Source organism: Formica exsecta, unplaced genomic scaffold, assembly GCF_003651465.1.
Source record: "Formica exsecta isolate Colony F162 unplaced genomic scaffold, ASM365146v1 scaffold82, whole genome shotgun sequence".
Taxonomy (NCBI): Eukaryota; Metazoa; Arthropoda; class Insecta; order Hymenoptera; family Formicidae; genus Formica; species Formica exsecta.
The window spans coordinates 1,316,587-1,324,656 of NW_021853592.1; positions in this window are offsets into that span (position 1 = coordinate 1,316,587).

The following is an 8,070-nucleotide window of genomic DNA, read 5'->3' on the forward strand; positions in this document are numbered from 1 at the left end:
ACTCGACAAGTAGAATAGCGAATTATATATGTCGATATAATTGTGTATGCATATATGTGTATATATATATATATATATATATATATATATATATATATATACAGGGTGCGGCATTTATAGAGACGCGCGCATATTTTTCTGAAAACAATCATTGCGTAGCGCTTCGGGAAACCGTTCCGGACGGAGGTGCGCAAAAAAAAAAAAATACCGAAACGCACAAAATTGGCGATTCGGGGATTATTAAAGTTCCTCAATTAAACACGCGAAATATTTACTGACGAAAAAAAACACGCGTACATCTATTTCACGTACATAACGGCACATGTAGTACATAATATATTGGCGCACACATGCAACGTCCAGAAAATTCTACCTGAGTCGCGCTTCCGCGCGAAACGATCCGGAAGCGAACGCGGGCCGACTCTTCAAACTTTAAACACTAATGACTCTCTGACAATGACTAGCGTAATGCATAATGATATATAATCGCAATTTGTGCGTTTGTGAATATGCGTGCATGTTGTGTGTGTGTGTGTGTGTGTGTGTGTGTGTGTGTGTGTGTGTGTGTGTGCACGCTGCGGTGTGTCTGGATATGTGTGCGTGTGTGTGTGATGTGTGTGTGCGCGCGCGCGCGGGTGCATCGAAATACTCATTCATGGAATAAGAGAGAAAAAAGAAGTTTATTAATATAGATATCACTGTTTTATCTATATACCGGGCGTACTTAAAGTATGTAATAATGTGATCCGGTTTATTATCGCTATCACTCGAATCGAAAGAGGAATCGGAGATCCTGTCTTTGCGATATTAGAGGAAGGAAGAAAAAAAGTTTCCAATCTTCGTCATTCTATCTCTTTTTCTCGCTCTATCTCTCTCTCTCTCTCTCTCTCTCTCTTTCTATCTACTTATAACACACTTTCTAAGCGCTCACATCAAGTTGTGAATAAACATATCATACTTAATTAATATATTGGACAAAGAGGATATCATCGTTTAATATAATAATGAAAATATATACAAATATATATAGGAGAAATATATATATGTATATTGCAAAGGAACATTATTGAAACTATATTGCAAAAAAAAAGAAGTAGCTATTAATTATCGCGTTAATGTCGAGCGAATTGCAAGATAGACCGTATCGGCGATTACAAGGCAACAATCACGTCGTAGTGTTCTCTCGCTTTTTTATTCTAATCATCGTAATCGGCGATGGAAGTTCTTTCGCGATCCAGTATGTCGAGCATGTGTGACTTGGCTTGACTTATTGATCATCATATATATCATTGTTTCCGCTTTTTATTCAATTGTCGCGAGATAAGGAAATTGTTGATTGAAGTTTCCGGATTTTAGAGATAGAATTCCGGAAAAAATATCCGGATAAAATACAGTAGAAAGAATCGACATCGATGGTGTGTTAAAATTGGAAGAGCTGTGGAAAATAAATTTCAGCAGCGTAATTTTTCAATATTAAAGGTTCCGGTGACATAAAAAATTAGAAAAAAAAGGAAATAAGTAATAAAAAAAAGAAAGAGAGCCGAGAGCTCTTTTAAGCACATTAGTTTTTTTTACATCACTGTATCGGTAATTGAGAAACATATATATATAATGATGAGAGACATGAAAATATAAATATAAAGTATAGACAAATAAATATTGACATATTACAAATATTGCAATCTCTTCTTCGCAGAATTGACACTTTTTTCTCATAACGCACGATCGTATTCTTCAAAATTTCTAGTCCCACGAAAATTATTCGCCGAGGAGATAACAATCGTGAATCGAAAAGATATGTTCACGCGAGCGTTGCTGGATATATATAAAATTAAACGGCCAAACACATCATAGTAATAATATTAGTAATATTGTATCATTATGATAAAAAGATAATTCTTTCTATCTGTCTCTAATTCATAGCGACGGCGCCGGTCAATCGTCCTTTGTCATCCTTGAGCAGCGCCGAAAGTGTCCCTCTGTGTTCTTGCCAGTCGTTCGCGCGCGAATTGATGATGTTCCACCTTCGGAGACATATCCTGAAAAATTCCTTCACTCTGATTTCAGCGAACCTTTAATTTTTCGTAGCGTAAGCGCGATGATTGGTCGATACGATAATTAAAAAAAAAAACGCACCAACATTTAGCTTTTATATATTCTAGACCCATTGTGTTGAAGAATCTTTTCATTTTTTTCATTCCTTTGAATTTGCAAAACGGATTAAAAAGACGATCTTGTCCTTCTCCCCTTTTCTCCTATCCCTCAATTTTGTCTTTTTCGTCTTTAACGTTTTGGCCGAGACGCAAGATTCATTCACATTTTTATTCCTTCCGCCACTTTCTGATTTTAATTTGAGATCTTTCGCTTCGTCTCTTTTAAGTTTCGAGAAGAATCGAGATTTCGGTCATGGTGCTATAATATTTGTACATATACTTATAAAAATCGTTGGCATAATCAATATCGTTATTATTAATAATATTATTGCGATTAAAATCTAAATATTATTGCTGCCCTTCCTACCGCTATTATCATTATCACCGATATGTTTATTATCGTTATTACTACTGTCATTATTATGACTATTTTATAACGATTATAATAATTATTATTGATATAGATATTATTATTATTATTATATTGATTGTACTTATAACACACTGATTATAATCTATATCAACGTTATCGTCGGAGGTGCTATTTAAGTCGAGCGAATAAAAAAAAAAAAAAGAAAACGCAAACGTTAGAAGAGTAAGATCTAGACGGTTTTCGAAATACTTCTGTGAAATCCGCCCGTACAGTTGCTAAGGTTACTTAATAATTGCCCTTCTGTTTGATATCCGATTACATGCGCTGTCGCGCGCACATTATGTACACCCGTTCTCTTTGATATGCATTAAAAGCAACAATATATACATACATAAATGTACGGAATGGCTTCAAATTTGCGCGATGAAAATCTTTTACCAATATAAAACTGTCAAGGTTTTTCTCCAATTTAATCCATTGCTAGAAAATTTAATCGAATGTTATTTCGTTTTTCTAAAAATTTCTGAGTATCTAAGGTCAAACGTCTCGGTAAAAAAATACCTTTTTAATTAAGATGCTGCATATATATAACTGAGCTCATCTAAAATTAATTGAGATTAATTAAACTTAATTAACGTTTATTTGTCATAAAATTTGGTTTGCGAAGAGTTATACAAGTTCAATTACTTGTAATTTCAGAAACTTTTAACGACTTGCCACAACACTTTCGTATCAAGAAAAGATCGATTTTAGATCGCATTTGCGCAAATTTATGTCCATCATACATATGTCTAAAGAAGTATGATGAAGAAAAATGTGAGCATTGTTTGAAAGTAAAAACAGCAATACAAATCGTCCAAAAGGATTTTATCCGATATCTGCGTACATAAAGGGATATTTATATTCGCAATTCCTTTAGTTTATATCATAAAGATAGATTAGAGAAAAAAAATGATTCCTCGAATATATTTCGTTATTAAATTTAATGATTATTAAACTTCAACTCATAAATTTTTTTATTAAATGTTTGAGATATATGTAAACAATGGTCAACATATAAATAGTGAACACACTTTCTTTTCAATTTAACATATTTGATATTTTTGTTCATTAAACATTTTCAAAATATCTTTCACTATCTTTAAAATTAATATCACACTAACAAAAAAAATTTATTTCAATTTATTAGAACACTGAAAAAAAAATATATATTATATAAATAAATCTCTTATTTCTGCACACAGAAAAAGAGATAGCGAACTGAGTTGTAATAAATACTTATTCCTATTTATGTTGGCCACTGTACATACATGCATATACAGAATGTTCCAGTCATTGCGCACTTTTTTACGACTTTAGATCTGACGAAAGAAAAATCGCTCTTTTAATGGAAATTGCTGTCGAATTATTAAGCCTCAAATTAAAATTTCATTGAAATAGTTTTCTCACTTGAAATTATATCAGAGATAAGAGATATCATTATTTATTTGCGGATCTAAAGATCAATTCGCGAGAAGTACTTTGATTCCACTCACAACTAAAAAAGAATTATTTAAATGTTTTGCTAATTTGGAAATTTTTAATTCTCTCTTGATGTTGTTTTTCGAAGTTCGGCTGCTCGTAGTACATCATTATTATATACATATTATTATATACATTATTTACGGAGATGAGAACGACGACAAGGATGACGGTATCGGCGTGCCAAGGGAGGCGGGAATTATTCTTAAAGAAAAATATATATATATATATATTACATATATATTATATGTATAAAATATAATATAAACGAGAAGATAACGATATTAAGGGTAAATAACTACGACAAAAAAAATGACTGCTCTATACTGCTAAAGTACAAATGTTTTCATTTAATTATTTTATAAGACGATATACCGATTCGTTACGATTCGCGTTTATATCTTGCATTTAGCGCTAAAAACGATCGTCTGGGGACTCGGGCTTTTATTTGTCTCATAATGAGAACATCGCATATTGTACGTTGTATGAGATTGAGAATTTGAGACTGTGCATTTAGGACGCTAAATATGTGAGATACAAATGCGGGTCTAGGTTTATAGCGCGTCGGCTTGGACACACATACACACAGCCCGACGCGCGTGTGTATCTATATCTGTATTTATTTGTTAATCTTTAAACGTGAATGTGTGTGTATGGCACATAAGGGCCACACGTGTATATTCATACAGGGTATCGCAAAAATCGCACGACTACAAAATATATTTGATCAATCTGGTGTGGATTGCTCCTCTTCTAAATTCTCTTCAAGATTTAGGTTTTGTTACACCATATTATAATTATTCATTTTCTATAATATTCAAAGTTAAATAACTGTATAATTAAAAAAATGAAATTTAAAAAAGAGTCGTAACATATGTCATAGAGTCTTTATCCAAAATAGTAATTAACTGGAATTAAAACCTTATCATCTATTCGCGATCGCTTGAAGTTTTTATTCCCACGTTCGGAATTTTATATTTATTAAATTCTTAATTGTAAAGTTTTACAATTTGATGATATCGATTGATATTTTGGCGCGTACGGAAGAAAACTCGACCTCAAATTTAATCGAATCATAATCGGAGGGAAGCAATCGAGCAAGCAAGCAAGCCCAGTTTTGGGATATCCTGTATATATAAAGCACGCATATTCATACGCACACAAACACGCATATCACATAACATATTCTTCTATTAGTATATTTGAAGGCATGATATGCATCCTCTCCATTTCGTCCATTTCACGAAGGATGAGATAGTAATGCTCGATTTTCGTCGACAATCATAAATAATCGCGGCGTCACCCCGGCGATATTCCAGCAGAAAGAAAAGAACAGATTTTTATTTTTTAGTTCACATTAGAAGATACAGAGTAATTCAAATCTATGGCGCTCGATTGTATGAAAAGAGTTATTGATCGGTTAGCGTTTGCAAATACATAATTTACAAAGTGTAATTTATTGATTCAACCGTTTTCACAGTACACGTTTATATAATGTATCTGTGTTTTTATATTTTCTTCATTCTTGAAATCTATTTTCTAAGATTAGTTTCTCAGAGTTTTAGACAATCAAAAAATCTGTTTTAGAAAAATAACATTGACGCTGAGATGACGGGAATAAAAATGTTTCGTACGATAGAAAGAAAAACATGTACAAAAAATTTCAAAATTACGATTATTTCTCGTGGAAGAATATAATATTTCCAAAGTTCGGGGCGACATATATTTGAATCACCCTGTACAATCGTAAGTCATTTACTGACTGACAAATTACAGCATATCATTAGGTTTCTCAATTTCCACGTTCTGACTAATATCGCACTTATAGCAGCATTTCATAAAAATACCGATATACTTGCGGCGTAATTTATCATTGGAGATATTATAAAATGCGGTCTTTTTTCTGTATCAAAAAAAAAATCTTAGTGCGAGTGCTATATAAAAAAATTTCGCTTTAAATTCGTTGATTTATATTATATTTATAAATTAAAGACTTTTCTCTCTCTTTCTCTCTCCCTCTCGTTAGGATTGCTCGTTATTAATCTTCGTTATAATATACAGCGTTATAATGTAAATATAGTGAAAAAGTAAAATATTCGTCAGTTCTCCAAAATAGTATTGAATGACTACAGAATCGCGTTTTTATGTAGGATCCCTCATTCTTCTTATCATCATCCCGCTTTCTTCCCCGTTATCTAAATTGTCTACGATTGAAAAAAAAAATCGCGAGGAATTGATTCCTCTTGTTATAAAAATTGTTCGATTACTTACGAGTACGCGAGTGCCAATTATAAGACTATAATCACTAATGCGTAATAATTCATAGAGAACGAGAGGGAAGCGCGACGACGATCCCTACGAAAAAGAAAAAAATTGAAGAGCTTACTTATCAAAAACGTCTTAAACGTACATTTAAAAAGAATAGAGATCATGCGCATAATTTTTTTTTTTTAAATATGCGTTTAAGACAATTTAGAAATAAGCTTTTCGATTGCAGTAAACCGATGGCGATTCTACTTAAGTGGTCGCACATATCGAAATGCATATATATATCTTTTAAGGCTGTATTGATGTTTGATCGTCCATAGGATCCAAGATCCTTATGGAGGTGTATAAACGAATACAAATTTTGCCTCCGAGAGGATAGTGTAATACGGCAATAAAAGAAAAAGCGATCGTATGCCTTCTTAAAGCATATTTCTCTCTTTTCTTTTACCGTTACGTATCTTGAAAAATCACAATTCTTTTTCTTTCTCTCTCTCTCTCTCTCTTGCTTTCTCTTTTTTTATCATACAAAAAATAAAAGTGATAGAGAAATTCTGACAACACATTTTTGTATGCAGCGTAAAAAAATAGGCAGAGAATACTTAAAATGTTACATATGTGTCCAATAAGATTGTTTTAACAGCGATGTTATCGCATTCAAACTTTCCTTAGTCCGCGTTCGAAAGAATGTATAAGAAGCTAAATTATTTATATTTTATTTACTGATCCTCATAAGCGACGTGAATTAAAGCGTACCTTAAAGACGTTATATCGTTTCGACGTATCGTGACTAAACTGTGATTCACAGAAAATTTCAGTATATCGAAATGAAAAAAAAAAATGGAGAGAATGTGTAGTACACCAAGACGATTAACGAAGGTCCTTGCCGATTATTGTATCTCAATATGATGAAAAGATACGGGTCTTTAATATTACCCATTATGATCGTTACGTATGTTGGCGATGAATGTTACGCTATCTTGCTATTAATACCTACGCATCGAAGCCGTTTAACGATTAGCTGTTAAAAAATTTTACGATTCAAACTCTTTGAAATCAATATTTTGATGTGTCTATGTAAGATATAGGCATGCATCTCTAACTCTCTCCTTCGCAAAAATTAGGAAGAGAATCGGAAGACTCTGATAAACTTAGAAAGTATAAAACATATACAGACACACACAGATATACATATATGAAGGCAAAAAAAAACATAAATACATGAAATGAATACACGTACCACGCTTCTTGTATATCATAATGATATAACGCGTTGAATATATTTCATTGTTATGAGTTTTATAAATCTATATAAGTAAGTATTACGAATATCTCTCTGTATCTCTCTTTTTCTCTTTCGCTATCTATCTACCATTAAGTTTATCATTATCATACATATATTTGAATAATATATTGTATTCTCACGATCTTTTTGCATACATCCTGCCAATTTGCTTTCCTTTCTCTCTTTTTCACGCATTATCCCTTACAGCCTCATCCAAAACATGTATCATTCTTTTTGAGGAAAAAAAGGTGTACGTTTTCATATAACCGGCACATTGCCAAAATAAATATGGAGTTGGAAAATTTAAACTGAAAGGTTTACTTGTGTTCGTTTCACGCCTCCATTCGTATTCGAAATATGCAAATTTCCCGCTTACTTTGATCTTAATAATCGCATTTTATTAATCTTTTATTCTCTCAAGATGCAAATATTTTTGCTGGAAATAAATCGAGATAAAATACAAGATATATATA